The sequence below is a fragment of the Bombus vancouverensis genome, chromosome 13, assembly GCF_051014615.1.
Source record: "Bombus vancouverensis nearcticus chromosome 13, iyBomVanc1_principal, whole genome shotgun sequence".
Classification (NCBI taxonomy): domain Eukaryota; kingdom Metazoa; phylum Arthropoda; class Insecta; order Hymenoptera; family Apidae; genus Bombus; species Bombus vancouverensis.
This window is the reverse complement of record NC_134923.1, coordinates 10,258,742-10,276,067: the sequence shown is the minus strand read 5'-3', so window position 1 is coordinate 10,276,067 and position 17,326 is coordinate 10,258,742. Positions and strand designations below refer to the sequence as shown.

Sequence of the window (17,326 nt, the reverse complement as noted above, 5' to 3'; positions counted from 1 at the left end):
GATGAATAGGATTCCCTAGAGTTTCATTAAAATCAGTGCTCGCTAAGATTACAGAGAGTGTAACACCGCAAGAGGATCGAAAAGAAACATCGAACGCTCTTTCCTTAAAAAATCTTTGCCAATACAATTATTGATTTTCCTACTAATATTTCATCAATTTTTGTTCTTACACTCGCATAAAATTCAAATTGAAGAATTACACCTAATTTCGACACACATTCCCGCCCAAAATATAGAGAGAGTTTCAGAAGATACTTCGATGTTTATCGATATTGCCAAATATTATTACCAACTAAATATTGTTATTATCATTTCAAAATATGATTTACCCTAGAAAATCCCTAGATATACTATCCTAACCTCCACCTAAGGCATCGAAATCTTGTTACCAATATCTGCACTCGATCATTCAGGTTAGAAAACAGTTTCGTTTCGGCTATCTTCCACTTGAGGCGCGATAAGATCGGAAGAAAGCTAGAGAATCGACTTTAGCTAGGCGCTTTATCGCATCCAGACGGTCCGATTTCGCACGTGTAACGGGGAATTTCGTTTATTGCGAATATGGTGTGTCTGGCAAGGCAGAAAGATCGTGCTTTTACTTCGAGCGAAGCATAACAATATCGCATAAACAAACGTGCAGCCCTGATGGTTTCCAATTCCCCACGAGTCTGACGTGAATCAACGTGGTCCGATGAACTTGTATCGCGCGCGGTTTTTGCATTTCGCGCGCGCTGAAATTCTATAGGGTGATCCAAGGAGAAAGTTCTTAGGCGAAAGTCGCAGCCGATTTTTAAAGTTTTCTTTAACAGTAATATCGGATCTTTCCTTCTTCTTCCGTGCAAAAAACTGAGTTACAATTTAAAAAAATTCTGTTTCTTTTTTTAAATTATTATTATTTAACAGAGATTCGAGATTTTTTCATCGATCGCTGGTTTAACGAATTGAAAACAATCTCGGATTCTTTTTCCTCTTTCATACAGGAAACTGAGGCAAATTAAAAAGATAATTGCGCGCACACGAGTGTATCTAATGTTTATTTTTATCTTTTTTTTATTTAATTAAGATTTGAGATTGTTTCATTGATTGCTAGCTTAATAAATTGAGGAAAATGTTTACATCACTGAATATATTTTTTACAATTTAGAGATTAGTAATCTCTTTCCTGTTTTTCTTCTTTTTTAAATTTCATAATTAGTAAACATCGTTCTTATGCTTCTTTTATGGTTTCTTCATCGAAAAACTATTTCGACAAATTTCTTCTTTTTCTATAATTCACTAAATAGTTTTTTTCCTGCGATTCGTCGTTTAACGAACGTTTTTTTTACGACACGATGATTGGCAAACATCTCTTGTAACGTAACAATTAATGTGCTTCTTTTTATGCCACCGCTATTAGCGAATATTTTTATTTTAATTAGCTTAGCTCAGCTTTCTCAGCTTGGGGATAATTAACTCAGTTTCCACGTTTATGTAGGAAAAAGTTGCAACGGTAATGATCCGAGCAAGATATACGGAGCCCTCGGTGCAAGAGCCGGTGCAGAGGAAGTTATTCTTTCAGAATTTGCAGCTGTGTCGAGCATAAATGCAAACACGGCTCGTAAAGAACGTGCAAAGAAAGCAAACCGTATTTTTCCACCGTGGGATTTATCGATGGGCCAATTTGCTTGCCGGACATTTGCGTCCAAACAAGAAAGTAAAACATTTGTTGCAAATATTCCCAACTTACCTTTTCTCTCGTAAAATCTTTCGCTAACTTATTGCAGCGGGACATTCCTTTTCCTCGATTATAACTTTAATAAAAATTCTCAATTATTTTCTACTCGTACAATATTCCAGCCTGAAGATATTTCACCACTGATCATCCATATTTTTATTCAATGTTCTCTATAAGACATAAAATTCCTAAAATATCTAAGAACTTTTAAGTTATTGTCAGATACATTTACTTCGTCTTCATGAAAACTCGAAATCCTTTCATCTCTACGCTTTCTTCGAACGGAAGTTTGAGATTTCGAATTTCTTCAAACTTTGCTCGCCGATCTAACTACTCCGTCTTGAAGATATCGCTCGATCTCAATTATTAATATTTCCAATATTCCCTATAACACTGATAATTACCAAAATTCCCATGCCATAATGCAAAACGTTTAAGATATCTCATCCTCAGAGACGTTTAGTCGATCTTTAAAAATTTCTTCGCTGATGTAAATATTCCACCGTGAAGATACTTGTCGATCAATTTATTGATACTTCTAACGACACTAACGATTGCCAATATCAGCAAAAGTCCCTAAACTATAATCCAAGACACTCGTATAGCAATCTCGAATATACATAGTCGATGCTTGAATCTGAAATACTCGACCCTAAAAATATACCTATCTCGATCAGTTGATCTTATTAACGCTTGCAGTGTTTTCTCACTGCGCTAACAAATGCCAAAATCCTGGAAATCCCCAGTATCGTATCTTCAAAGTGATTTAGTCGATCTTGAAACATTGTATTTTTTAATATTTCATATGGAACACGTTCCATTTTTAAACTACGTCTCGATCAATTGCTTTAACGCTTCCCCTACGACCTTATTAATTTCCAGGATTCCCCGAATTCGCAAAAGTTACTCAATTACGATCCAAAACCATCGGAATATGTTAGAATGTTTCATTCGCAAAGACATTTGTCCGATTCTCAAACTTTCTTCGCTAATCTAAATATTCCATCCTGAGAACGCTGGTCGATAAATCCTGAAATCTCGACACAATCAGTTCATCCATCTCCAGCAGCGTATCGAGGTCCAGAGCAAGAGGAGCAAGAGGAGGAGATGAGGAGATGAGGAAGAGGGGGAGGACAAACAAAAAATAACTAAACAGAGAATCTAGTAACGTGGAGAGGCAGATCAGGCCGACACGGTATCTCCCTCGCTCCGCTTCTTTCCGCTTTGCTCCGCTTCGCTCGTTGCTGGCCATATGCGTTGCCTGCGCCGATCGCGATGTTGCACTTGGCTGGAACTCGGCTAATAATAGAACGGGACCAACTTTCGTCTCGGCCTCGCGTGCACCAGCTTCCTCGCGGCTGTCACGCTCGAGACCGATGACACGCTTCGCCGTCTCACCTCGCACCCGAATTAACGCTTCTATTATTCGTTACTGCAGCGTTATAGTTGTACAATTACTGGCATTAACATGCGGACGACTTAGAGCCGAGTAACTCTTTCAAAATCGAGCCGAACGACTCGAGTGCTTTCGACAAGTCGGAGGAATTAGTCGTCCCAAATGACGTACAAAAAGAGAGTTGCGAAAAAGTCGCAAATTGGTCGGATTGGCAAAGACAAAGGTGAAGGTTAGGTTCTTGCAAAGGTTGCTTTTTAAGATTGGACATTTCTGAAGGTCTATTACACGTATTTCGCAAATTTATACGACCACGAAGATCTTATTTTAATCCTTCTAGAGGATTTAGTAACGCGGGTCTGTCGATGACCACCGTGGACAGTCGTTTCTTTTGTTCGTTCAACTTCATGTAAATTCTTGCGTTAACGAAAATTGAGAAACTGATTAATTGGACGATACGAGGAGTTGCGTGAAATTAGACGAACGAAAGAAATATTGTAAGAAGGAAGGTGCAATTTCAGATTAAATTTTGAAACCGGTCGTTTCACCAGGCCTGGTAAGCCTAGCGTTAAAGAGTTTAGCTTCTCTCTGTAGTTGGCATTCTTTCAGGATTAAAATACTGGTTTATCGCGACAGGTGAGTAGAAATTACTGACTTCCGGTGCGAGAAGACAAATGGCGAAGGGTGGATTTGTTGGGATTTAAAGATGCTCCGTGGCGTGACCCCGTTCTCCGATTCGTGAGAAGCGATCCAGCGGGCCGATGAAGTAATCCGAATCGGATGATAGACGCAGCAGAATGTTTCAGATGGACTTTGTGGAATTTTGTCTGGGATCGAGTGCTTTCGAGGTATATATTGGGAATAGAGTGTTGGAACTGATTTTTTCTTAGAAATAGAACCACGTTTGATATACCATATCTGTATATCTTCTTTTGTGAAACTATTCTCTAGTGATTTCTGGTAACTTTTTTGAACACTGGAATAACCAATCCCTAGTGAGTATTTTAATATACTATATATAAAGATAATTGCGCTTAAAATGGTATAAATAAATAAGCACACATTAATCATGTTTAAGTGTCGATAAAAATGAACGTTGTACACATATTTCATTACAACTTCAAATTCATCTCATTCGTTTGAAACTAACCCGATGTTGATTAGGTTAGGATAAGATGACTGCACGATTACTTAGTTATTTATATTTATGTATATAGTATATTCAAATACACATCAGGGATTGCTTGTTGCAGTGTTGAAGAAAATTACCAGAAATCACTAGAGGATAATTTCACAAATTAAAATAGACAATAGGTGTCTAATTGTATTCCAATTATGTACATATATATAGAATACATGTTAGAATCAAATGCTCGTGAGAAAAATTATTTTTGAAAGAATTATATGTATGTATTATTATACGTAGTTTGAAGATTTGTACTATACTATGGAGATCTTATTTTTTTAATCATAGCTAGAGGATTTAGTAAATCTTTGTATGATAATTGTGTAATTATGTGTGTATATATATATATTACATTAAATATATTATTACATTAATAATAATAACATGTTAGAATACGATGTTCGTAGTCGTATAAATCTTCAAGCTACATAGAATAATTTTTTTTTCAAAAGCATTTGACTCTGATATCAAAGACTGTAATTATTACGAAACAAATGTTCTTCTCTTTCATTGTACCTTCAAATACTTGCAGTCTGGCGTAATTCTCGTTTAGAGAAATTTTAAAGCGCGAATTGGCGAGTGAAACTTTAAGAACATCTTCATTATACTTTCTCGACCGGAGCAACATCTCTCTCCAAGCTCAACCATATGATTTACCCATGTATGATGACGCATTTATGCATCTTCGAAAAGTATACCGGTTGGCCGGTCTTCAATGAGGCATCGTGGGAAAACTTGGAAATCACCAGCCAGTTCAAGTACATTGAACTTCACTGGCATCGTGAAGAACGGCCACACGTTGACATTTATATGCTTTTTATCGTGAACGGGGCCCACTGTATTCCGCTCTACTGGGTGACCTAAAAATCCACAGCCACAATACTTTTTCTAAAGATAAACCCGCGTACCGCTATTCTTCCAATCTTTCGTTTCAATTTCAACATTCAAGAATTTGTCTAATCGTTATAATTAAAAATTATATTTCCCGTGGCCACTGTTCCTCGTATCGTTTATTTTAGTTTCTATTTCAGAATTTTCCTAATCATGGCAATTAGAAATAATTCCTTAGGCCACACTATTCATTGTACTTTTTATTCCAACTGCTGTTTAAACATTTTTCCAATGACAACCAACCAATAGTATTTCTAATAGTTTCTAAAAATAATTAGAAACAATTTCCTGATCCATCGTTTTCTTTGCTTTGTATGTCAATTTGTTTGAAAAATTTCAATTTCATAGTCCTCCTAATCGGAATAATTAAAAAACGTAATCTAAATCAATATTTTTTCCATTTTTTTATTGTTTCGATTCCTTTGGAAGGAACTGAAACATTTTTTCCATTTTTCATTCGGATCTCTGCTTCGATTCCTTTGGAAGGAACTGAAACATTGCTCGGTTTCTTAATGCGGTTTCACGGACAATTTATTGTTGGATTAAAATAAACCGAAAGCCGGGAAAAAGATTAGTTTGACGTTTGATGGGTGTATAAAGTCGATGATACTCTCCTCGCAAGGTTTAGATTTACTGCGATCCACTTTTATGCTCCATCTTGCTCAGTCAGACGCTTTCCTCTCGGTTATTCACCTCGAGATCTGTCCAGAACGACCCTGTTTCTCGTCTTTGCTTACAGATTAATTTTGCTTCCTTTACGAAACGGCGAATAAACCGACGACTCGACGCTAAGGGTAGACGAGACGATTCAAGAAACCCGATGAAGAAGCGAGATGTTGTACTTTGAAGGACATACAAGTTCCTTTTTCCTCGAGAAACTTGTCTTCTTCATCGGAAGAACAGGAATTCCAATTGTGAGCATATTGTCGAACATCAAATTCCAATTTAACATCGCAGACAAAATCAATTAATCGGAGATTTATTTGTCAGAAAAATGAAAAAAGAAAAAAAAAAAGAAAAGAAAGGCTCCTAACGAGGATAAGAGTACCCTTTTCTAGATAACTATTTATCTAACATACCGGAAAAAGAGCAAAATACTGGTTTTGATTAAAAAGAAAAAAACTTGTAATTTATCATAGAAAAAAGGGTCAAAGTTATCGGGAAATTGCACAATAATTACTACTAATTACAGCAGATATTGTTAGAAGACATAAGTAAGACTATCTAGTTCAAGAAACAAAGATGACATCATTTTTTGATAAAAATCCCTGCCACGATTAAACCTTAGTATTAGGAAGCAGTTGTTTACGTGTTTTCGAGCTACGATAAATGGTTAACACGCTGCTAGAGCAAACAACACGTAAGAGACGTAAATCGTCTCCTCTTACACGAAGCAACAAATGTAAAAGCAACTGTTTAGCTCTACCACTGAAAACTCTTAAGAGTTTATTTAAGATATAAAAGTTTATATAAGAGTCTATTCTATTAAATAAAATAAATAAATAAAACTGTGATATTTTATCATGAATTTATTTTATATATAACGATTGTCCTAAGTTGTAAGATTTTTCAGCGCTAGTACACATAGAAAATAGCCGGCCGCAGGCGTTTGTTTCTACAGAAATGCTCTTTCAATTTGGTATAATAAGATTGCTCGTAAAATCTCTTCCTTTTTTTTTTTTCTTTTACTTTCGTAGCTCGTGCCACAGCGTGCGGATAATCGTTTCGTAACTACCGTGTAACGCCATAAATTGCTGGTGATAAACGACGTTGCGACGGTTACTTAATTGCCTTTTGTAGCCTCTCTGCTTGTGACCCTCCGACGCGCGACCATTTTCATATGCCAACGAAAACTGGCCCCGGATTAACGTGGAATCCGGTTACCTGGCGAACTTTTGTCAGGAAAATGGATCGTTCCGGCGCAGTGCGGCACATGGTGGACAAAAAATTGAAATGATCATCGCTCGATTTTCATCTTATTATTCGATGATATTATCAGCGTGTAAGCGTTAGAAACGTAAGCGACAATTGGCCAAAAAATCGACAAACTTTTTATTCGATTAAGAAAAATCGAGAAACTCGTTTATATTAATCGGATCATATAAAAATGTATATAAAGTTAGACGAAGAAAAGAAGCAACGACCAATGCACAGTTTTAAATTAAATTTTGAAATCGGTCGGTTGACCGGGCCTGCTAAGGTTGTGTTAAACCGTGTGTAGTTAGACAAAGAAATAAATATTCGAGATATTTCGAGCGAGCCAAGTGGCAGACGAATCACCAACAAAGATTCGATATCGCGTCGGATCGCCTGGTGTCAAGTTTCAGTCAAAAAACTGCACGTCACAGGCTAGTTTTTTGTTTACCTTTGTCCCGAACCCTCGTTCAACTGCCGCAACGTAGAACGTGAAATCTAAACGTGAAATCTAAACGTGAAATCTAAACGCTAAAACGTGGCCTGCAAACGCGCGAACCTATTCCGTGAACGTGCGAACGTGGCCAGCGAATTTTGATTTTTGTCCCGAATCCTCGCTCAAATGCCGGACTGTGCGGCATGCAACGTGGCCATTAAGGCGGACCCGCAATCGCGCGACGTGTAATCCACGATTGCGGCACGATTTACGTTCGACGTTTGACAAAGGGATTGATCGCAGACGAGGCGTGCTATTGATCATAGACGAGGCGTGGAATCGTCGAATTCCACCGTTGGACTGTGTCGGACGATTTAACCAGCGAAGGGACTGACATGGAAATGATTCGACAGTAGCGGGTATTACCTCGTGAAACCCAGCGATTTCTACAGCGCTACATATTACCTCGCTTTCAACAAGTATCGGTACGCTTGCCACAGAATTTTTACCACTATATCATGTGCATTATACGAAGCTTTTTGAAACTTCGTTGGTAAAGGACATTCAAATACACGCTAGAGTTTATAATATGGAACGATTGAATTTTTAAAAATGCATATTTTTCCTTTCACTTTGAATGTACAATTTGAAAGAGGTGTGACTTCTCTTCGGCTTATTTTAACTCCATAACTTTAATAAACTTCGTCGGTAAAGGACATTCAAATACAGGTTACGATCTATAACATGGAACAGTAGAACTGCATATCATAAAACAATTCTATTTCTATATATTTCTATAATTATGTATATTAATAATATACACAAGTACATCGAAGTATTACATCCTGAAAATCTTCAACAGGTTTGGCAATAAGTGGTGAAGCAAAAGCGTCAGCCTATATTTAGACTACCTCCTCTAAGAAGCGATAACCAACTACTACATTCCAGCGGTTTGGCTTGGAAAGCAAACCATGTCCTACATTGTTCCATCCGTTTTTGATCCTTTGAAAGTAGTAGACTACAACGGCGATGAATTTAACAAAAAAAAAAAAAAAAAAAAAAAAAAGAAAGAAAGACGAATAAAACAATAGCAACGTGCACGCTTCAGCCAGTGCTGGACATTGAGCCGTCTACGCGATTCCAGTAACAAACGTTGGAACGACGTTGTATTCTCGATGATGAGATGTAAGCAAACACTGGAACGAAAGCTTGATTTTCGGACTGGAACGACGGCACGCAGTAACAATGAAAACACTGTTTACGTTATTTTAGTTTCGATCCAGTGCTGGACCGAAATCGCTGGACTGGAACGGTGTCTAGCGGACCAATGTAAACGCAGCTTTAAGTTGCGACTACGGCGACGATCTACCACGTAGCTGTGGCGTTCTCGTGAGTCAGAGCAACGTGGTGGGCATACAGAAACGTCGGCCACTCGAGACGAGCCTCTCGTTTCTATTGCTTTTCGTCAATGAACCGACGTTTCCCCCTTTCTTCACCACCCACTCGCTATTTTTATCGCCTCACCCCGACGCCACACGCTGCGCCGCCATCTTCTTTCACTTTGATTATTATTTCAACGCGATATATTTCGACGCAGTCGACTGTAGACGATAATAAACGATCATTGAGAAATTCTGTCTAATTGAGAAATTTATAAATATTCTGGTTCCGATTTCTTTGCAAATATCACGCTGTTGGGTTTGTTTATTTCCGATATATCTCGACCGTAGATGACGATACTCATCGTAACGCGAGATATTGCTATCTCTTCGTGACGAATATACTCGTCAAAAACCGCCAACTGTTTCGATGATACTGTACTGTTTTTCTTTTAAGATATTTTGCTGGAGAACCGATTAGTCTAAAAGATATTTTAACTCGGACGTTGTAACGCTCGTCGCATGGAAGTTGAGGAAAGACAACAACAAGTACTCTTTATGTTCTTCTTGTTTTTCATACGATAAGCTTTACGAGATTATGGATAATCTTTAGAAATTACGATTGAAGTTAAATCTTTCGAAACTAATCACTTTTCAAGTACCTTGCTACTCTTTTGTGTAGAATTCTACAGTTCCATTTAAGAAGATACTGGTGTACATAGTATAATCTTGACAAATTGAAGGCAAACATTTGTCTTCACAATGAGATTCTAGGAGACTCAGTTACTTATCTATGGACTGTGTATCCTCTCTATACTTGTATCAAATTTATATAAATATTACCATATAATGGCAAAGAAATGTTGATTTGAAGTAAAAATTGCAGATATACGAAAAGACAGATAATTCAAAGCAAATGGACAAACCTATTATTATATTGGGTTGGCAACTAAGTGATTGCGGGTTTTGCCATTAGGTGATATTGACAAAATCCGCAATCACTTAGTTGCCAACCCAATATAAAGAAGAAATATTATACAATATTTCATAATATACAGGGTGGCTGGTAACTAGTGGTACAAGCGGAAAGGGGGTGATTCTACGCGAAAAAAGAAGTCGAAAAATATTTTTTTTTTAATTTTTCCATCGAGACAACGATCTACAGTGAGATCCGTTATAACGTACCGCACGCGTACCCAGCGAAACCGTTATAACGTACCGCGCGCGTACCCAGCGAAAATTCAAAGTCGATTTTCTCGAAAACAAAGCCTCGAACGAAAAATTGTTATTCTATATTTTCGACTTCTTTTTTCGCGTAGAATCACCCCCTTTCCGCTTGTACCATCAGTTACCAACCACCCTGTATAATTAAAAATTCTGCAAATCCACCACTGTGAATCTACAACGTTACTATGAAAACTCAAAAATTGATCATCCTGACCACTCTCTGGTACTAGAATTCGTCAGAGATAAAAATTATGTTCATACAGTTACCAAAAAGGAAGCGTATGAGGTATGAAGTCATAAAAAATGAAATTAAATGAAAGGAAGAATCGCACGATACGATATCATCTGACATTCTTGTGCAGATAATAATGAAAAATGTTTCAAGGAAGGCTGTTTACAGTACATCACAGTAAGTATACTTATATAATCTTTTATCTATTTTATCTGTTCATTAAATTTTTATACGTCTATATTTTTAACCATGAGTATGAGTTAGATATAATAATATTTAAGTATTATCTATTCCTGAGAAATTTGAATGGAATAAATAGTGTAACTTTCGAAGATATTATGTAAGTTTTTTTTCCTGGTAATCTAGGAACTGAATAAAGATAGTAGAACGTTTTGTACTGTTGAATTGCAAGCCGATTAAAAGGCGGCGTTTACTGTCGGCGATATAATTCGCAGTATAAACGTTAAACGCTTTCAGCTGCCACTTTCGCTCGTTACTTTCATAAATCACGTTTTAGATGACGTTGCGGTTTCTATTTGCTTGGAATCGATCCAATTGAGTAACTCAAACAGGGATAACAAACTTAATTGTTATTACAATCTTTCTAATAATACGACCACGTGAAATATCGAAATAGAAAGATTCTCCTTTAAAACGTACTCTTATTTTATTAAAATACTTTTTTCCCAAGATAACGAATAAAAAATAAACTAACTAACGTTTTAAGCCATCTTTCCAATCATAAAAAAAAACCTACTGAATTGTCATTGCAATTTCTTTAACTTTACCCTATATATAAAATACTATATATTTTAATAAATAAAAATACTTCTAATAAAATACTTCCATATTTTAATAAATAATAAAAAAAAAGTAACAAAAGACAATCAATAGTTGTCAACTTTTCGTTCACGAACTTCGAATTGAATTTGAATCTGATATCGTTTCAAATGGCTACACAGATAGATCATAATTCCTTTTTATATGTATCTTTCCAAATTTGTTTTTTAATTCAGCATCGTCATACAGATTTTATTTCCCTAAATAAGCTGTTTACTTTTCTTTATCGAACAATCTTCGTTCGGCAGCAGCCGATCTTCACGATGTAGCTTTTTCTTCGGCGTTCGGTCCTTTTCCATGAGTCATTCGCATTCCAGCGCATTCTTCTTTCGCGGTCGTCCTGCGCATTCCATCATCCACGTGTTTATTAATCACTGTCAAAGAACCGTGACGGAAACTCGTCGAATTTACCTTGAACCCAACGTTACACCTATCGTTTAATATCTTCTTCTTCTTCTTCTTCTTCTTCGTAGATTCTAAGAAATCATTGGCTCCTGAGTCGCATATAATTTATCACAAATATTTCATCGAACGTATGTATTCGAGTAAATATTCGTTAATATAATGGTAATATTTGTATTAATATTGAAACGATATTGAGCTTCAATTTGACAAAATTCCGAGTTGCGTAGACTTCACAGTTTATCAAATTGTAGTTTATGGCAGATGAATTTCCGTATTCAAGAGATTGCAATTTTATTCGGATAAGTTTCAAAGTTGAGCAAAGTTCTCATAGATATTTGCAGACAGACGAATTTTAACCTGTTACGTAACAGAAATCGATGATTAATCATCGCGATTAATTAGAACTATGTCACGAAGAACGTGTACTAATTTAACCGGAACATGTTCGTAATTGACTCGTATTGAAGTTCATAATTTAATCTCCAATAAAATTCCTGCGCAATTAGAGTCCTTTTCTCTCTTAAGATCCTGTGCCTCAAAGAGTTAACAGGCAGTTAAATGGCAAGTCCATTTTCAAGCGTGATTTATGGTTACTAAAATTGAGTTGTAAGATTGCACAATAATATAAAGAAAACTTCGTTTCACACAAGCAACTTGGGAAGCTTCATTTGTTTGTATAGATGCTCATGGCATAAAAGTGATACAAATATTGCGTTGGCAACTAAGTGGTTGCGGGTTTTGTCAATGCCACCTAATGACAAAATCCGCAATCACTTAGTTGCCAACTAAAAATTGACTTGTAAGATTGAACAATAATGTAAAGGAAACTTCATTTTACGCAAGGGACTTGGGAAGCTTCATTTGTTTTATGTATAAATAGTATAAAGCTTCATTTGTTGCGTAGATGCTCATGGCATAAAAGTGGTACAAATATTGGGTTGGCAACTAAGTGATTGCAGATTTTGTCAATGCCACCTAATGACAAAATCCGCATCACTTAGTTGTCAACTAAAAATTGACTTGTAAGATTGAACAATAATGTAAAGGAAACTTCATTTTACGCAAGGGACTTGGGAAGCCTCATTTGTTTTATGTATAAATAGTATAAAGCTTCATTTGTTTTATGTATAAATAGTATAAAGCTTCATTTGTTTTATGTATAAATAGTATAAAGCTTCATTTGTTGCGTAGATGCTCATGGCATAAAAGTGATACAAATATTGGGTTGGCAACTAAGTGATTGCGGGTTTTGTCATTAGGTGGTATTGACAAAACCCGCAATCACTTAGTTGCCAACACAATATGACGAATACTTCCGAATCGTCAAAACTCCCAGGTATACTTTGTTCTAACGATTGGATCTCGTCTAAAGACACAACATTTTTTCGCCATGGAATTCGTCTACTAGATGGCTTTAAGTTACAGAATTGAACTGGACAATCCTTTCCAAATAGATTATTTTAAAAAATTTTTGCAAGATTTTTTGAAAATAAGCTATGGTATTTTTTTTTAAATAGACTATATATGAATATCACTGCAAAGATTATTATTATTTCTAAGGTTATTATTATAAATGAATATTATAGTTGGACAAATAGGCAACAGCTAGATAAATGATTAAATAGCCAGATTTCAGGCGTGTGTAAATAAATGTATCGGATAAACAAACAGATTTATAGTGGAGAGTGTACGGTAAATGGAAAAAACAATTGTAAATATGAGTCCCTTTACGTGGCCAGAAGGCTGAAAAATAAACTGTTGTTATTTTATTTAATTTTAGCTTCACAGGCCGGAAATGGACTTGCTTTTACAATATTTTTTTTTAAATTCACGTACACTGAACTCTAATTACAAGGATAAAGAAAAACAAAAATTATTCAAACTCTCTGAAACATCTTGACCGATTGTAAGAGCCGACTAAAAGCGGACAGTTTTGACGCGGTCACGTTGCATTATCCTGCGGAATGCACGGCTTCCGGGTGCATCTCCGGGAACAGATAAGGGGTTACAAAAGGCAGGCCTGGAATTCCGGAGCAAAGGAGTCCCACGTTGGTTTAAACGTGATCCTCGCGCGGTTCTCTACGTGACGCGAATACGATCTCTCTCCTCCTTTTCTCTGCCCTGCATCGTCCTCGCGACTTTTCTGTCTTTTCCAGTATTCCCTGCACCCTGAACAGAGAGCCTGATCGTGTTCTACGTGACCGGAGGATCCGCGCAGCCATTAGCTTCTGTGTGCACCTTCGAACTCGAAGGCACGTGAATTTTGGACGTTGGCCAATGGGATAAGGATAATTCTTTTTGTTTGGCGAAAAGAAAAAAAAAGAAGAGAAAAGAAAACAGAAAGGAAAAATAATGGGAATGAGGTGTTCGAAGGGGGAGGATCCCAAAAGGTTGGAGAATATTCGTGGAAGATAATAACAGGTTCGCCTAAATAATAATAGGTTTATGCAGGCTGGGAAATCGCTTAAGAGATTCTTTGAATATTTTGGGAATATTTACTCGCTTTTTAACCCTCGAACGATGTCTTGCACTTTTAACCCTCGACGTAATATGGAGCAAAGGAAATCGCAACGCAAATATAAACGCAAAACGTTCAGATACAAAAATCGAAGTAGAAGACTTTGGGATTAAATTCAAAGTACATAGAAAAGTAAAAAAACATTGTATTACTTAAAAAAGAATAAAGGGTTCTATAGATATTTACACGTAATAATTTGCAACCCCTTGCGGGGTACAAAGTGTCTAAGGAAGTTAACAAATCTGTATTGGTTATCTAAAAAAAAAAAAAAAAAGATGAAAGATAAAAGATTTTGTAGGTACTTGTCTCTTGCCTTTAAAAAGCAAAAGATTAGAAGAAAAGATCGAGTGCTAACAGATTTTGAGGATGTATATGGTATCAGATATTATTTAAAAAGAATTGTTAACGTTAGCAAATCTGAATAGTAGTAACACCATTGCTAACAGATTTGAGGAATTGTGTTAGAATTATTAATACATTTCAATAACAGTACTGCTGAATACTAATGAATTTATGGAATCTATTAGGTTGTCCCAAAAGTTTCTTTCACCTTACAAGGAAACAATAAATGCACAACATTTTTTCTTTTACATTATTTTACTGAATTATGTATAATTCGTGTTTTCCCAATAGAACAAGGTTCGATCCCAAACAAATAGAACAAAAGAAACTTTTGGGACAACCTAATATACATAGTATCAGACTATGTATACTTATACACAAGCCTTTAGGGCTTGCAAACTAAAAGATACAAATAACGATTATAGCACATATTCTAAAAAATGTTATTAATTCTCATTGTAAATTTGTCTAAAAATTATGAAATAAAATTGCTTTACAATCATGCTGATGGAAGTACACAAGATAGACAATTCTAAATTGATTCATTTCTTCTACACACAGTTATCTCTATCTCTATTTGTATTAAGTAAGAAGAAACAAATTGTTCTTTCCTTTACAATCTACATAATTACACATAATAATAAGTCTTCTGTAAATACATTAATCCTTTTAAAAATGAATCACAGAGATACGATAATACTACAGTCTACGATATTTTTATCAGATTTGTATGCATGTTAATGTTCTACTCTCCCATTCTTGCGTAATCGAGTACATCTAGGATCGATAAAGGAAATTGCACGCAAACGCTATCGGAACACTATGTTTGAACGACGATAACCCGATTCCCATTGCCGCTTGGAAGATCAAATAATTGATCGACCGTGCGATAACTGTTATCTCCTATGAAGATAATCGTCGTGGAATTGTGACTCCTATGCGCTTTATCTAGGACTATTTACGTTTAAACCGAACGTTTTCTCTATTCTTATTTGAAAATTGTTAGAGAATGAATATATATATGTTTGCAATGAAATTTTATGATGAATGAATTTATTATTTTTTCTTTCTAATAGAATTATTGTTTTAAATTTGCTTTTTCCATTACTGTGTATTCTTAAGTCTCGTTCAAACGATTTCCGTGAATTCTTGTTAAAACAAATAATCTTTCTTTTATTTTGCAAATGAAATATCGTATTACTCCGAAACAAATTTTACAATAATATTATTATTAATTTATTAATAAAGTATTAGAACCTTTTTTACTTTTGTTCGGGCAATTTCAACTTGTAAGAAGAAAGAAAAAATGATGGACTGTTGTATTGACAAATTAGAATAAAATTTCCCTAAACAAGCTTCTTCCACTAATTTATTCGTTCTTCTAATTAGCTTGATATTTTATATTGCGCAATTATTTAGAGAAGCTCGTATATCCTTGAACGTTAGTAATTTCATAAACCGGAAATAGATATGTCGCTGACAGACTTCCCACGAGACAACCATTAGACTGTGAGTGTTCCATGAATCACTTTATCTCATAACAGAACTCCAAACGGGTACAAAGTTCCATTCGTCGGGTTGGAATAACAATTTCTATTAATATTTTCATGAAAACGCTATCTTTACCATCGTTTAGATTAACAGTGTCAATAACCGGACTATCGTCACTTTTAGAAATATTTTTAAATATCGATTATAGCGGTTAATTCGTGTAATTTCGAAGATTATACACTTTAAATTTCCTCTTTAATGTAACGTACGATAAAAATTCTTAAAAATCACATTCTAATATCGACGAGTTTATTGGAATCTTATATTGCTACTATAATTGAACAATAATAATGTTAAAATGCGTGCCGAATATTATAATTATAATTATACTCTAGACATAAACGTGAATGATCGGTTCAATTCAATAAATTATTTATTACGCTTATGCAATAAATTATTCTGTAAAAGAAAGATATTTCTGAGTGTTGATATCGGTTTGTGCAACAGCTTGCATCAATTCAAAATTGCCGCGCAATTTCCACATTACGATATAACCCTACTGCAGCCCTCAAACTTCTACGTTTTTCAAGCTTCCTCTCGTTAAATAAAAAGAATTTTTGATATTTTAAACAAATTTAATACAAAATTTAATCGACGAATCATACACGCCAATAAGGATTGTTTCATATTTTCTTCAGACTCAAGATATTTTCTAACGTTACGAAAAGTACGAACGGCTCGAAATTGACCGGAAGAACGTAACAGGATTGACACGTGGGCTGTGTTGTACATACTTTACCCTGGAATCCTCGAAAGATTAAAAGAAATATACTCCGCCATAACATTTAACTTGTGCATATTGTAGTTGCACACTTTTCCTCTGACAATATCATCTAAATCAATCGCATAGTCGAGCAGTTTCTTAGTCTATGAAATTCATGTATATTTGAAAAATTGCAACTGAAATTTGTCTTATTCTAAAAAGCTTAGTAACTTGTTATTCCTATAACATTATATGGATACTTTTTCACTCACCAAAATAGTCTTGGAATAAAATCAGGCACGAAGTAGTACAGTCGATGGCATCCTAATCGAAGCCCTCGCAATGGCTCAGGAAGTAATTGATTCCAGCGGCAAGAAACACGCGTGCACGCGCATGCGTGTCACTGCGACTGATCGTCGTTTCAAGGAAAAGAATCACGCACTGTTCGCCGAAGAACGATATCGATCACGAGTTAAACGATTCACTGTTTCGTCCAGGAGAAACTGATGCAACAAGCAATAAAAGACACAATGATCCTTTCTTCGAATCCTTTTCTCAAGTTATAGAATAATATTTTCACAAACACCAATGAATA

General features: G+C 35.6%; 1 protein-coding gene across 1 annotated transcript in view; it reads right to left on the bottom strand.

The window, feature by feature from the left end:
* The window catches only part of GEFmeso (Guanine nucleotide exchange factor in mesoderm), a 93,838-nt gene that overhangs the window by 7,991 nt on the left and 68,521 nt on the right, over window positions 1-17,326 (bottom strand). The gene's annotated exons all lie outside the window — the stretch shown is intronic.